The following is a 14,614-nucleotide window of genomic DNA, read 5'->3' on the forward strand; positions in this document are numbered from 1 at the left end:
ACACACACACACACACTTACACACATACACTCTTTCTCAAAATTTAACACCAACTCATAAGTCCAGTTAAAGATGATTTCAGGTATGTCAAACATGAAAAACAAACAAAAAACTATATCTATAATGAGACTTGAAGGAAATGTTTTAGAATGTTCAAGTTGCAGATGAGGCCTGCAAGCACTGCTACTATTCAATATTATGTTGGAAAAACAGCCAATACAACAAAATAAGAAAACTCAAATAAGATGTGAACATTTTGAGAATAGTGAAACTGATGAAATGCCAAAAGTCATATAAGATTTAAGCCTATTCTTTGACAGGCTCTGCTCTAACTTAGGAACTCATTTAATTTCATTTAATTCTTACAACCCCCCTAAGAGGTTCTTTATAGTTAATGATTCCGAAGTACAGAGGACTAAGCAAATCACTTGGGGCTACACAGTATGTCCTGAAGTCGAAGCTGAATCCAAGTCAGGGCGGTCTGACTCTACACTCTCGGCACCTAACAGCTACTCTATACTATTTCTCCAGATAGAAACAGAACCTTCATAATTATGCATTAATCTGATTTTTTTAAACCTAGAAAACCCAAGAGCTTCCAAGACAAATTATTAGAACTAATAAGGAAGTTCAGTAAGGTGGCCAGTTACCACTCAAACATAGAAAATCAATATTGATTATGTGTACATAAAAGAATCCAGGAGAACAGAAAGATAAACTATTAGAATTAATATGAGAATTTAGCATGGTTACAGGACTCATAATCAGTGCACAAAAATCAATTCTATTTCAAAATAGTATATGACAATCAATTCTATTTCAACAAACAGAAGACAAAAAAATATACCATTTATATGTAGCAAGCTCAGAATGTGGAGAACATAAACAACCTCTAACAATAAGTATGCAAATCTTTAAAACTTTTTGGGAAAAAACTTCAGAACACTTAAAGAAATGGACAGGAAGACTCCGTGGTGTGAAGACCTTGGTTCTTTCCATGCTGACCTCTAGCTGCACTGTAATTTCCGAGTCCCAGCGGATTTCGCTCCCTCCCTTCTTTCCTTCTTTCCTTTTAGTCCTTGGAATTTAACAAACGAATTCTGAAATTAATATGCAAAAAATTCAATACTAAAAAAAAAATCACAGAACAGTTAAGCTATTTTTGATGAAAATCAAGATGGGAGGCTTTCCTGTATCAAAACCTTTGATCACAACCAGGAAAACTTAGTGAGACTCTGTTTCAAAATAATAAAAAAAAAATAGGGCTGGGGGTGTAGACGGTAGAAGGTCACTGGGTTCAATCCCCAGTACCAACAAAACAAAACAAAACAACCATACCAACCAACCAACCAACCAACAAGTAACAACAGCAAATTTCACTAAGGCTATGGTGGTGTTTTACTGGGACAGAGAGCTCACACTCAAACGGGCACTTGATTTTCTGACAAGATTAGCAACACAGAACATGATAAATATGTACTCTGTCTAATAGTAGAGCTGGGGTAATTGGCTAGGCATAGTTCTTGACCTCTACTTCATGTTATACACAGAAAATAGGTTATGCAGAAACCACAGATCGTGGTATGAATGGCCACATAACCAAGTGTTCAGAAAAACAACCCTGGAGCCCATCATGGTGGTACATGCTTGTAATCCCAGCACTTGGGAAGCTAAGACAAGAGGATTGTAGGTTCAAGGCCAGCCTCAGCAACTTAGTGAGACCTTTTTAAAATAAAAAAATAATTAGGAGGATCGTAGGTTCAAGGCCAGCCTCAGCAACTTAGTGAGACCTTTTTAAAATAAAAAAAATAATTAGGAGGATCGTGGTTCAAGGGCAGCCTCAGCTACTTAGTGCGGCCATTTACAACTCAATGAGACCCTGTTTCAAAAATAAAGAATAAAAAAAGTAGGGCTGTTGCTCAGAGGTAGAATGCCCCTGGGTTCCATCCCCAGTACCACAATAAATAAATAAATAAATAAATAAATAAATAAATAAATAAATAAAGCAGAGCTGGGAGTATAGCTCAGAGGTAGCATGCCCCTGGATTCAATACCCAGTACCAAATAAATGAATGAATAATAAAATAAAAATAAATATAAATAGGGTAATTTCTTCATAACCCAGGGAAAGACCTCTTAAAAACCAGAAAACACTAATAAAAAAGATTTATATATTAGAGCCTGTTAAAATTCAGAATTACTGGAAGATAGTAAGAGGAGTGTAAAGGAAAGCCATGGATATTTGCCACATACATGATAGGCAAATGGATAACGCCAGAATACATAAAATCCATTAGAAATCAGTAAGAAAAACTCAGACATCTTAATGTGAAAGAAGACAGAAGACTGGACCAGGTACTTAGAAGAAGAAATTTAAATTTCTAATAAGTACATAAAAGAGGCTCAGTATGATTAGTAATCCAGGAATTACAAATAAAAACAACATTGTCCACCCAGCGAAATGACATGAACACAGAAGTCTTCCAAGCCCCAGGGCTGGCAGGAATGTGGCCCATGAGCCCTCTGGGCTGCATGAGAATATCACTGGGTGCGGCAGGTCGGACACTGGCCCGCAGGCCCTGCATTGGTCCAATGTACCTGCGCCCTCTGCCCAAGACTGCCTGGCGTGGATGCCCTTGAACCAGACTGCCATGTGCCGGAGCGCCCCCTAGGCCCTCACTCCTGTGGTGCACACCAGTCCAACGTCTCTGCCCGCCCGACCCTGCCCTGAACCTCAGGCTAGGCACAGAGTACCCCTCCCAGGCGGCTTCTCCCATCAGGGAGTAATTGGTGCTGCAGATAAATCCCCCAGTACCCTGGATCTTCAGCTGGGACCGTCCTGGGGCCTGTTTCCTATGGAGTTTCACAGCCTTGCTGGGCAGGATTAAGTTCACTTGCCTACCTGGGAGTATGCTTGATAATGCAGCTCTTATTGGCCTTTGTCTTGCTTTTCCACGCTTCTATTCGTGTATTCTGGAATCACCTTTCAAATAAACCACTTAAGTCTTTGTTTCAGGGTCTACTTGAGGGGACCCAAACTAACTAACTAACTAACTAACTAACTCACTCCCATAGAGATGCCTACATATATTAGGATATATGTATAAGAAGTCTAGAGTAGTTCTGTTTGTAAGAAAATGGGAAACAACCCAAGTGTCCATTAACAAGATGAATTAATTGTAGCACACTGACTTCATGGAATATTATGGAGCTATCAGAAAGGGAGCTACTATCCTTCTTCCATTAAAAAAAAAATGTAACAGCATGAACATAATGTAGAGAAAAACAATCCAGGGACAAAGGATTATATACTGAATCGATTTATATGATGTTAAGAAAACACCAAAATTAAACCAAATATTTAATACTTGAGTTTTAAGAACCACGAAACAAAGCCAGGAAGTGATAATCATAAAAGACAAGATAGGTAAGTTATTGCTTATCTCAATGGTTGAGGGATGATTTTTATAGAAAAATTTGATGAGGAATATTGTTAATTCCTTTTAGAATGATGGCAATATTTAATTTTCTTTAGAATAATTTATTCAGATATACATTTATGTCCTATGCTCCTTAAACATATGCTTTATATTACAATGACCTATTTAAAAGCTTCCCAGTATACCAGGAATAACCTATTCAAAAATGCCAAATCCCTATACAGTAGCAACAAGTAACTAGAAATAGTTTTAACCAAAAATGGAAAGGCAAAATTACAAAGTTTTCTTTCTTTACTAAGGACATAAAGATTTGAATAAATCAAACTCTGTTCCCTATTTGCAATTGAGAAGATCATAATAATATACATCTTTAAGTTGATTCCGTAATTTCTCTGGAAGACTGAAAGTATAAGGAAGGCCAGGAAAGTATAGACACAAAGATGAAGAGGAAAAGCCCTGCCAGAGCTCAAGACAAATTATAACGCAACCATGATTTAACTAGCGTGATATTTACATGGAAATAATACAGTCATAAAATAGAGTGGAGTCCAAATACAGACCCAAGTGTACAAGGGAATTTCATATATGATAAAAAGCTATTTCAAATGATAAAAAAGGAGTGAACTGTTCAGAAAATAGTGTTGGATTAAGCGGCTATCCACTGAGAAAAACATGGTTTGATCTCAATGTCATATCATTTACCAAAAGAAATTACAGACGGATTCAAGATCCAAGTGTTTAAAAGTGATCCAAGAAGCAAAACACATAACGTGAAATGACAAACTTAATCTGAGCATTAAAGTTAAAATAAGCCTTATTAAGTTCCAAAAAGTTAACATGGGAGAAATAGAGCGCCTCCCACATTGCGGATGGGGAGTCAATGCGGAAGACAGCTTGGTCATATCTTTAAAAATGAAAGCCTGTGCATCTTGATGATCCAGCGCCCCACCTCTCCATGCCTGCGTCAGGGAGCATCTTCACAGGTGCATGGGGAAGGATGCGTAAGGAGGGTCAGTCAACACTGCTTAGCGAGTGAGGCACACCGCCAAAGGGTAAAGTGTCTAATTACTTGTCGACACAGGAACGACTAAATAGATGATCATACCCATGCCATGGGATGCTATGCAACAGATTCAGGTTGGAGGAGTCTTATTACATGTTGCAGTTGGCAGGCATGCTTCCAAATGAAGGAAGAGAGCTTTGGAGTACACGTGTTGAGTAAAGCCATTTCTGTTAAAATACTGCACATACATGCAACACACACACCCTCTTATATTTAATTTCTGTGAGTACATAGGCAGGCAAATAAATGCATGCTTGATTGGCAGACACCTTTGTAGCCAGAAGAGTGGTTATCACTTGGGAAGAAGTGAAGAGGACCAGTGTTAACGGAGATGAACACAAGGGGCGGTGTCCTGCTGGGAGTGGCAACGCACATCTGCAACCCCAGAACTTGGGAGGCTCAGAAAGGAGGATCACAGGTTTGAGCACAGCCTCAGCAACTTAGTGAGGCTCTTGGCAACCTAGGGAAACCTGGTTTCAAAATAAGAAATAAAGCCAGGCATGGTGATGCATGCTTATAGTCCCAGGACTTGGGAGGCTGAGACAGGAGGATTGGGGGTCTGTGGCCAGCCTCAGCTACTTAGTGAGGCCCTCTGCAATTAAGACCCTGTTTCAAAATAAAGAATAAAAAACCGGGCTGGAGGTGTAGCTCAGAGGTAGAATGCCCCTGCAGAGGTTCAACCTGCAGCTGTAAAATGAATGAATGAATGAATGAATAAATAAATAAATAAATAAATAAATAATAAAGGTGGAGATGTAGACCAGAAGTAGAAGGCCTCTGGGCTCAATCCCTAGTTCTAAAGACAAACAAACAAAAAAGGACAAAAGGAACTTTATCCTCATTGTTAATACTTTGATTTTTTTAGGAGAATGTTTTAATGCATCACTCAAGTACATAAAAACAACTTTTTTTTTCTTGTGGTACTGGGGATGGAACCCAGGGGCATTCTACCATCGAGCTATACCCCCAGCCCTATTTTTTATTCTTTATTTTATTTGTGGTACTGGGGCATGGAACCCAGGGGCTTTCTACCTCTGGGATACACCTCCCAGCCCTATTTTATAATTTATTTGGAAACAGGGTCTCACTAAGTTGCTGAGAGCCCCACTAAGTAGCTGAGGCTGGCTTTGAACCTGTGTGATCCTCCTGTCTCAGCCTCCCAAGCACAGGGATTACAAGCGTGCGCCACCACGCCCGGCTTTTATTCTTTATTTTTGAAACAGAGTCTCATTGAGTTTTAAAGGTCCTCACTAAGTAGCTGAGGCTGTCCACAAACTGTGATCCTTCTGTCTCTGCCTCCCAAATGCTGGGATTACAAGTGTGTGCCACCACCACGCCCAGCTTAAAAATGATTTTAATAAAATAACTCTTTTTAAATTTTGCAATTTTAAATGGAGCAATAATTATAATATAAATGGTCATTTTTTAAAATCATGGTAAAATACACACAACTTAAATACTACCATCTTAACCATTTTTAAACATATAGTGCTAAGTATTTAAGTATGCTCACATTGTGCAAACTCCAGAATTTTTTCTTCTTGCAAAACTAAAATTCTACAGACCCAACAAATAACATCTCTACCCTTTCCTCTCTCCCTGGTCTCTGGCAATCACCATTTTACTCTATTCCTTTGAGGCTGACTATCCTCTATTCCTCATTTAAGTGAAATCATACAGTATTTGTCTCTTAGTGACTGGCTTATTCCACTTTGCAAATATCTTCACAGCTCAGCCATATTCTAGCATGTATCAGAATGTCCTTCCTTTTGAACACTGAATAATATGCCAGAATACATTTGTAACATGATCTGTTTATCCACTTGTCTGTTGATGGACATTTCCATTGTCTCCACTTTTAGCTGCTGTGAATAAAAACGGGGATGTACAAATATCTTTTGGGGATCTTGCTTTCAGTCCTTTTGGCATAGGTAGTGAAAAGTGGTATTTTTAGGTCAAATAGTCATTTGACTTTTACATTTCTGAAGAACTACCATACTGATTCTATAGCAGTGTCAATATTTTACAGTCCTATCAACAATGCCCAAGGTTGCACATCCTCACCAACACATTTTTTTTTTTGGTAGCAACCATCCTAATGAGTCAAATAAACTTTTAATTAAAAAAATTGGGGCCTGTGGATGTAGCCCAGTGGTAGAGCACTTAGCATGTGTGAGGCCCTGGATTCAATACCCAGTGCTGGGGGAAAAATAAAGAGAGAACTGAATGTCAGAGCTCTGTGAAGGAACCAGGTTTGCAAAATCTAGCTCCGTGCCCAGCCATGCACCTGCTGAAATGGAAGATAATTCACCTTCCTTATTCTCTCCTATTTACAAGTCATCAGGGCAGATTTTGCTCCATCGTCATCTCACCCAGATTACAGAAGACACTAACGTGATGGTCACATCCTAAAGCTCCTCCCTGCTCCCTGGCTTCCTTCTAAGACATTGCTTCTCTTTGCTAGTCACGAACTTGGGGACCAGTCCTTGTGCCTGCGTTCACAGGGCCGGGATGAGGGTGCAGCTGTAACCAGACCTCATCAGAGCCACCCGAGATGTGCCTGTGGATCAGAACTAATGGCCTGAGGGCAGTGCTCGCGGGATAGAGCTGCAATTACCACTGGATGCTTTCTCCAGGATGACCACATGCAGAGTGCCATGAGGGGAGAGAGTGATGAATCGCCAGTGAATTAACTGGAAGCAGTTCTAATTAGTGTTATAATTTTTCATAAAAACACTAATGAATATGAAATAATGTGGCATGAAACCACTAGGACAATTAATGCTTGGGAGTAATTTGGGGTCAGGAAAGGAGACTGGAGACTGTTTAAATAGACCGGCATGTTGATAACACCAGGGCCCATGACATTGAAATCTCACATCAGCAAATATGTCACTGTTTCAGAAAAAGCAACAGCTGGGTGCTAGTGAGTTTTATTTCTTATTGAGGTTCCCAACTTGGAAATAAAGAACAGTATGAGCCAAAACAGGTGTCCACTGAGAACCCAGCTGAATGTATTTAGGGAACTTGATGAAGAAGAGGGGTCCAGATACGCTGAAACCAGTAGAGACATTGCAGAGTGTGTAATCTGGTTCCAGAATGTCCCCCAAAGCTCATGTGTTAGAGGCACAGTACCCAAAGCAGCAAGGTTCAGAGGTGGAGCTCTTAGGAAATAAATGATTGGGTTGTGAGGACTGCAACTCGTCAGAGGATCAACCTGTTTGATATATTAATAATTCGAATGGACCACTCACTGCGTGGTGACTCTGGGCAGGTAGGGCTTGGAGAGAGGAATCATGTCACTTGAGGCCATCCTGGGAGGGATGACCTCCTCCCCAGCCCTTTCTGCCCGTTTCCTGACTGTCATGAGCTGATCAACTCTCCTCTGCCATGTTCTTCTTTCTTTGGGGGAGTGGAGGTGGGGGTATTGGAGATTGAATCCAGTGGCATTCCATTCAGAGTTACACCCACAGCCCTTTTTTTATTTATTTTTAAACTTTAAAACAGGGTCCTAGCCAGGTGTGCTGATACACGCTTGTAATCCCAGCCCTTGGGCGGCTGAGACAGGAGGATTACAGTTTGCAGCCAGCCTCAGCTAATTAGTGAGGTCCTTTGCAACTTAGTGAGACCCTGTTTCAAAATAAAGAATAAAGCCAGGCATGGTGGCACATGCTTGTAATCCCCGCACTTGGGAGGCCAAGATAGGAGGATTGCACAGGTTCAAAGCCAGCCTCAGCTACTTAGTGAGGCTCTCAGCAACTTAGTGAGACCCTAAGTTTCCAAATAAAATATAAAATAGATCTGGGAGCATAGCCCAGAGGTCGAAAGCCCCTGGGTTACACCCCCAGTACCACACACACACACAAAAAAGAATAAAAAATAGGGCTGGGGGTGTAGCTCAGAGGTAGAATGCCACTGGGTTACACCCCCAGTACTGCAAAAAAAATTCCAACACATTATGCTGAAGAACAGATGTGACCCTGTGTAATGGGTGTCACCTTGAGTACTGAGAAGATGAGAGGTGAAGGAGCCGTGTGATGCGTCCTTGTGGTATCTAATTAAATCTGCACACCTACCAGATGGTTTGACACCAACTTCACCCTCCTGCAAAGAAGGGAACTGATGCCCTCCAAAGTTTCTCCTTTACCTCAGGTTACAGAACTAGTCAGTGGTGACTTGGACACAAACTGGATCTGTCTGACTCCAATGTTCAAGCTCTCTGACAATGCCAAGCAATGTCTTAAGTATATAAAAACTATGGGACAGTCCCTGGCTGGGGTCAAACCTAAGAAGCTATGAAAGGTAATGAATCAATCAACTAATAGCAGTAGTAAGATGGGCATGGTGGCACCCAACTGTAATCCCAGTACTTGGGAGGCTGAGACAGGAGGATCGCGGGTTTGAAGACAGCCTCAGCAATGTAGCAGGACTCTCAGCAATTCTACTGAGAATCTGTCTCAAAACAAAAAATGATAAAGGGGCTGGGGGGTGTAGTTCAAAGGTAGAATGCCCCTCGGTTCAATCTCAAATAAGACACACACACACACACACACACACACACACACACACACACACACACACACATTAAATAGAAGCTAAATTAGCAAGGACTTACTATATACTAGCTGTTCTTAGCATCTATATGCAGTCACTTGTTTATGGGTCAGAGTAATCTTATGATTAACAGTGTAACCCAAAGCAGTTCTTTGGGGCTATGTTTTAAAAAATATTAAAGCAGCCGGGCATGGTGGCACATGCTTGTAATTCTAGTACTTTAGAGGCTGCGACAGGAGGATCCGGGTTTGTGGCCAACCTCAGCTACTTAGCGAGGCCCTCCGCAGCTCAGGGAGACCCTGTTTCAAAATAAAGAATAAAATCAGGCTGGGGATGTAGCTCAGAGGTTATATGGCCCTGGGTTCAATCTTTAGTACTGAAAAAAAAAATAAAAAAAATATTAAAGCAATGCTTATGGGATGTCAGCTCTCCAATTATCTCTCTCTCACTACAGGGTTTCTTGCTATAGAATTAACAGAATGAGCCGGGCGTGGCGGCGCACACTTGTAATCCCAGGACTTGGGAGGCTGAGACAGGAGGATCGCAGGTTCGTGGGCAGCCTCAGCTACTTAGTGAGGTCCTCTGCAACTGAGTGAGACCCTGTTTAAAAATAAAGAATAAAACAGAGCTGGGGGTATAACTTGGAGGTATAATGCCTCTGGGTTCAACCCCCAGTACCAAAAAAAACAAAACAAAAGAATGAACAGAATGGTTGTCTCAGGACAGCCCAAATGAAAAAAAACACACACAAAAAAAGAGGAGGGGCTGGTTTTGTTCTTGGCAGTGAGTAGTGAGGTGGACAGAGTGGAGAGGTTAAGTCTTTGCTCTCGTTTTCCTTCCAAAAATGCAAAACGTTGGGACTCAGACTCTTCTGTTGGGGAATAAACCTTCAGACAACTTATCCTACTTGCTTTCAAAGCCAAGCTGGAATTCTACTCCCATTGGCTGTGCAAATAAGACTTCTTGTGCACCCCAAAGGAAGCCAGTTTCCGTGAGCTGGACTGTGAGCTTGTCAGCAGGAGCGTTGGAGCTCCAGAATTTTGTTCATAATGCTAAGCATTTGAGGAAAAAAAAAAATATCAGCCTGCCAAACTGCCGACACAACATCACAAGAATTTTGTGGAATTACAGGGCAAACGGACTGAATAACCAGGGACTGCTTGTTATGAATTGTGGGAGACCACATCTGCCTGCTAAGGGTGGTATTTCTTCACATCATGAGAAGCATAAGCTCTGGGTATCGATTCGTAAGATACCATTTCATACGTATGCAGAACAAATCCAGCTGAACAAAGTTATCTGCCCAATAGAACTCAAAATATTTCTCAATTTAATTTTAAACAGACCTCGAAGTGAAGGAAATTTAATTAGGCAAGTAATATAGAACACAATGAAATGTCCATCAGAATTGCTTCCAAAGGTTTAAAATGTTTTCCCTTGCAGACAGTGTCGTCAGAGCAGCTGAGATGTCTGTGTTAGCACCATGTCCTGGGAAGCAGGGCTTGGAAATCAATGTGATCACCTCTCTGAGTTAAGTATGCACAAATGAGAGCAACTGAGATCCATATAAATCAGCTTGAGTAGCCCTCTGTGTACCAGACCATTAGGAGACAGGCAGAGAAGAAGGAAGACGCAAATAAACACATTATCTGGGGCATGTTCGCTAGTGGAAGGTATCCCTTAACACCCGCATCGAGAATCAAGACAAAGCTGTCAAGTATTTTTTTTAACACTGCTTATGATTAAAAAAAAAAAAAGAAGCATTCCCTAGATGTAGAGGCTTAAAAACAACAACAACAAAAACAAAAACAAAAGCTTAGACACTGTTAGAGTTCTGATATCGGCCTGTTTCCATTTTCAAACTGTTTCACATTCATTGGAAAAGCTCTATATAATGCCAGCACTGTTTGAATGTTGTTGACACAGAGTCACTGCCGGACTTGGACTTCTGTTCCTCAGATATTGGGTGATTATTGCAATGGGGGAAAAAATTAAGAAGTTTAAAATGAAGCCTTGCTTTAGCTGGGCATGGTGGCATGCACACATGTAATCCTTGTACTTGGGAGGCTGAGACAGGAGGATCGTAGGTTCAAGGACAGCCTCAGGGAGTAGTGGGACTCTCATCAACCTAGTGAGATACTGTTTCCAAATAAGAAATAAAATCAGGCTGGGAGGTGTAGCTCAAAGACAGAACGCCTCTGGTTTCAATCTCCAGTACTAAAAAAAACAAAACAAAACAAAACAAAACAAAAAAAAACCACAAAACCTTACTTTAAAATCCATGTTAATGGCCGGGCATAGTGTCACATGCTTGTAATTCCAGCACTTGGGAGGCTGAGACAGGAAGATCGCAGGTTCTAGGCCACCCTCAGGTACTTAGTGAGAAACTTCTGCAACTTAGTAGTACCCTGTTTCAAAATAAAGAATAAAATAGGGCTGGGGGTGTAACTTGGAGGTAGAATACCCCTGGGTTCAACTCCCAGTACCACCCCAAAACAAACAAATAAAATAAAATCCATGTTGATTCCATGCACCCTGCGGTAGGCCTGGGAGGGACCTCTGTCCACAAGAGAGCTGTGTGACCCTGGGGGCCCTTCTGCCCTGTGCGTTCACTGAGCCCGGGTCAGGCACGGAGGCGGGCGGTGTGGAAGATGACTGGGAGCAAGGCTCAGGGGACCTGACTGCTATGACCCAGCAGAGCAGGTCAGGCACGCCACAAATCGTTGCAGCACAGAGAGATACGGCTTCGGTCCAGATGGGTGTAGGTTTGTTATTAAGAAGGTGAAGTTCTTCCACATTTATCTTCTCTTTATTGCCCAAATTAGTCCTACCCTATTACACATTCTTTGATGTTTATGTATCACCAAGGGAGTGTCTTCCTGCAATAATCAATAAGCCAGAGTATGTGACATGCGATAGAGTTAAAAAAAAAAGACCAAAAAAAAAAAAAAACCCAAAGTCCATTCCTTACCTTTTCTGAACCCTGCCCTTGCCATGGGACTCAGCAGTGCCCGCCCCCCTCCCTCGGGGCTCAGTGATGTGACTTGCTTTCACCAGCGGGATGTTAGAGTGAGTAAGTCATTGCTTGAGCTCTTATCTCGGCCGTCACCATGAGAAGGATGTGCCCAGGCTCACCCAGTGGTCCCAGGAGAGGACCCCTCCCTTCCTTCCTTCCTTCCTTCCTTCCTTCCTTCCTTCCTTCCTTCCTCCTTCCTTCCTTCCTCCTTCCTTCCTCCTTCCTTCCTTCCTCCTTCCTTCCTTCCTCCTTCCTTCCTTCCTTCCTTCCTCCTTCCTTCCTTCCTTCCTTCCTTCCTCCTTCCTTCCTTCCTCCCTCCCTCCTTCCTTCCTTCCTCCTTCCTTCCTTCCTCCTTCCTTCCTTCCTCCTTCCTTCCTCCTTCCTTCCTTCCTTCCTCCCTCCTTCCTTCCTTCCTTCCTCCTTCCTTCCTCCTTCCTCCTTCCTTCCTTCTTTCCTCCTTCCTTCCTTCCTTCCTTCCTCCTTCCTTCCTCCTTCCTTCCTTCCTCCTTCCTCCTTCCTTCCTTCCTTCTTCCTTCCTTCCTTCCTTCCTTCCTTCCTTCCTTCCTTTCTTTCCCTGCTTAGACTCTTCATCTTAGCTTGAGGCTCCCCCACCATCTCAGTAAGGGATGCTCCTACCCAGGGATCCTTTCCTTTCCTTTCCTTTCCTTTCCCTTCCCCTCCCTTCCCCCTCTCTTTCTTTCTTTCTTTCTTTCTTTCTTTCTTTCTTTCTAATGGGGATTAAACTCAGAGGCATTCACTCACCTCTTAGTTATACCCATTCCCCCCCAGCCCTATTTTATTTTTATTTTGAAACAGCCTCTTGCTAGGTTGATGCAAGTCTGATTACTTGTTGAGGCTGTCCTTGAACTTGCAATCCTCCCAAGTCCTGGGACTACAGGCATGAGGTGCCACATCCAGCTCATACCCAGGGATTGCTGGAGCTCGGAGGAGGCTGAATGCTTTGGTTTCTGAGTTGGCGTAGCTTATGGACGCCAAGCCCACCGATCTGTGCCGACGCTTTTCCTCCTTTCTCCCTCCAGCTCAATCTCTACCACTCCACACCCTGCCCTTTAACGGACTTCCCAGACTCTGCCCGTGGAAAGCTGGGTCTGAAGCTCTTGATGGAGAACTAACTGCTCAGGGAGGTTGGTCCCAGTAGCGCCGAATCCTCTTGGTCCTTCCCATCTCCTTTGGCAGGGTGGCAGAGGAGAAGGACAGGGCACCAGGGAGAAGAGAAAAAAGGAAGTCTGTGGCCTTGGGTGGCCAGCCACGTTCTGGTTATGATGTTCCCGTGAGAAGAGAACAGGCTCGGTAGCGCCCCCAGGTGGAGTCTGTGGCCCTTCACACAGGCCTCCGTCATGCTCCTTCCCTTTCTTCACAACCCTATCTCTGCTTTGGTATCAAAGAAAACTTGGTTTGGCTACTCAGGGCACACAGGTGACAGTCACTTAAGTCAACTAAGGATAATTAAGCATGCTTAATTATCACGCAGCAAGACCAATGTGCTCGATTCAGGGAATAAAAAATTAAAGTCTGGAATGTTTTAATTTTTTTTTTTTTTTTGGTGGTATTGAGGATGGAACCCAGAGGCTTTCTACCTCCGGGCTATACTCCAAAACCTATTTTCTATTTTACTTGGAAACAGGGTCTCACTAAGTTGTCGAGAGCCTCACTAAGTAGCTAAGGCTGGTTTCGAACCTGTGCGATCCTCCTGTCTCAGCCTCCCAAGCGCGGGGATTGTGCCACCACGCCCGGCTGGGAATGTTTTAATTTTAATAGGGTCATCTATTCACCTATGTGTGTTCTCTGTTTGTTACTCCTGAGATATGAATGTCAAATCACAACTGTAAAAAAAAAAATTAGTAAAGTATCCCAAGGCAACATATTAGCTTGTCAGGTGTGCGGCTAATAAAAGAGCTTTGTTGCAGTTTTTCACTAAAGTAGAAACAATAAAATCTATCAATTCCATACAGATACTATAAATGCAAATGATAATTTGTCCACTTAAATATTTAGAATTCAGCAAAATCAAAGGAGGGAAAGCTAGTTAATATTTCCCTCACTCCTGTTTAGGCAGAACTGAATTCAACCCTAACATGTTTGACCACAGCATCTTAAAGATCTCAATAACTTTATTCATATCTTTGTTTGCCACAACATGTAGAAATGAAGGAAGAGGGTCAACTTGTAAAAATGCAACCTCTGGCTTTTTTCTTTTCTGGTAAATTCAGATCATTAACAATCCAAGAATTTGCAGAATATCAAGTAAGGGACATTAAAATGCAAATTTAATTTACTTAATTAAAATGACTTGAAAAGAGAAAACCTCTGACGTGCCTATCTGATTGCCGGCTTAGTTGCTCTGAGTGGGGGGGGCAATTTCAACTTTGTACGGTGGAGGAACAGCCTTTGGTATTAATGAGATCTTCACAGGAACTGTCTCCATATAAACGTATGTCTCATTTCAAGTTAATAGAGAAATTTAGTTTTGATTATGTAAGCAGATATTTCTGTCAAGGCCCAAACCATTTCCAGAAAGAA

The 14,614-nt window shown here is 42.1% G+C and overlaps 1 protein-coding gene across 1 annotated transcript in view; it reads right to left on the reverse strand.

The window, feature by feature from the left end:
* The window catches only part of ONECUT2 (one cut homeobox 2), a gene marked incomplete at both ends in the record, with an annotated part of 45,121 nt that overhangs the window by 12,149 nt on the left and 18,358 nt on the right, over positions 1-14,614 (reverse strand). The gene's annotated exons all lie outside the window — the stretch shown is intronic.

This window comes from Muscardinus avellanarius (genome assembly GCF_963383645.1).
Source record: "Muscardinus avellanarius genome assembly, chromosome: 17".
Lineage (NCBI taxonomy): Eukaryota > Metazoa > Chordata > Mammalia > Rodentia > Gliridae > Muscardinus > Muscardinus avellanarius.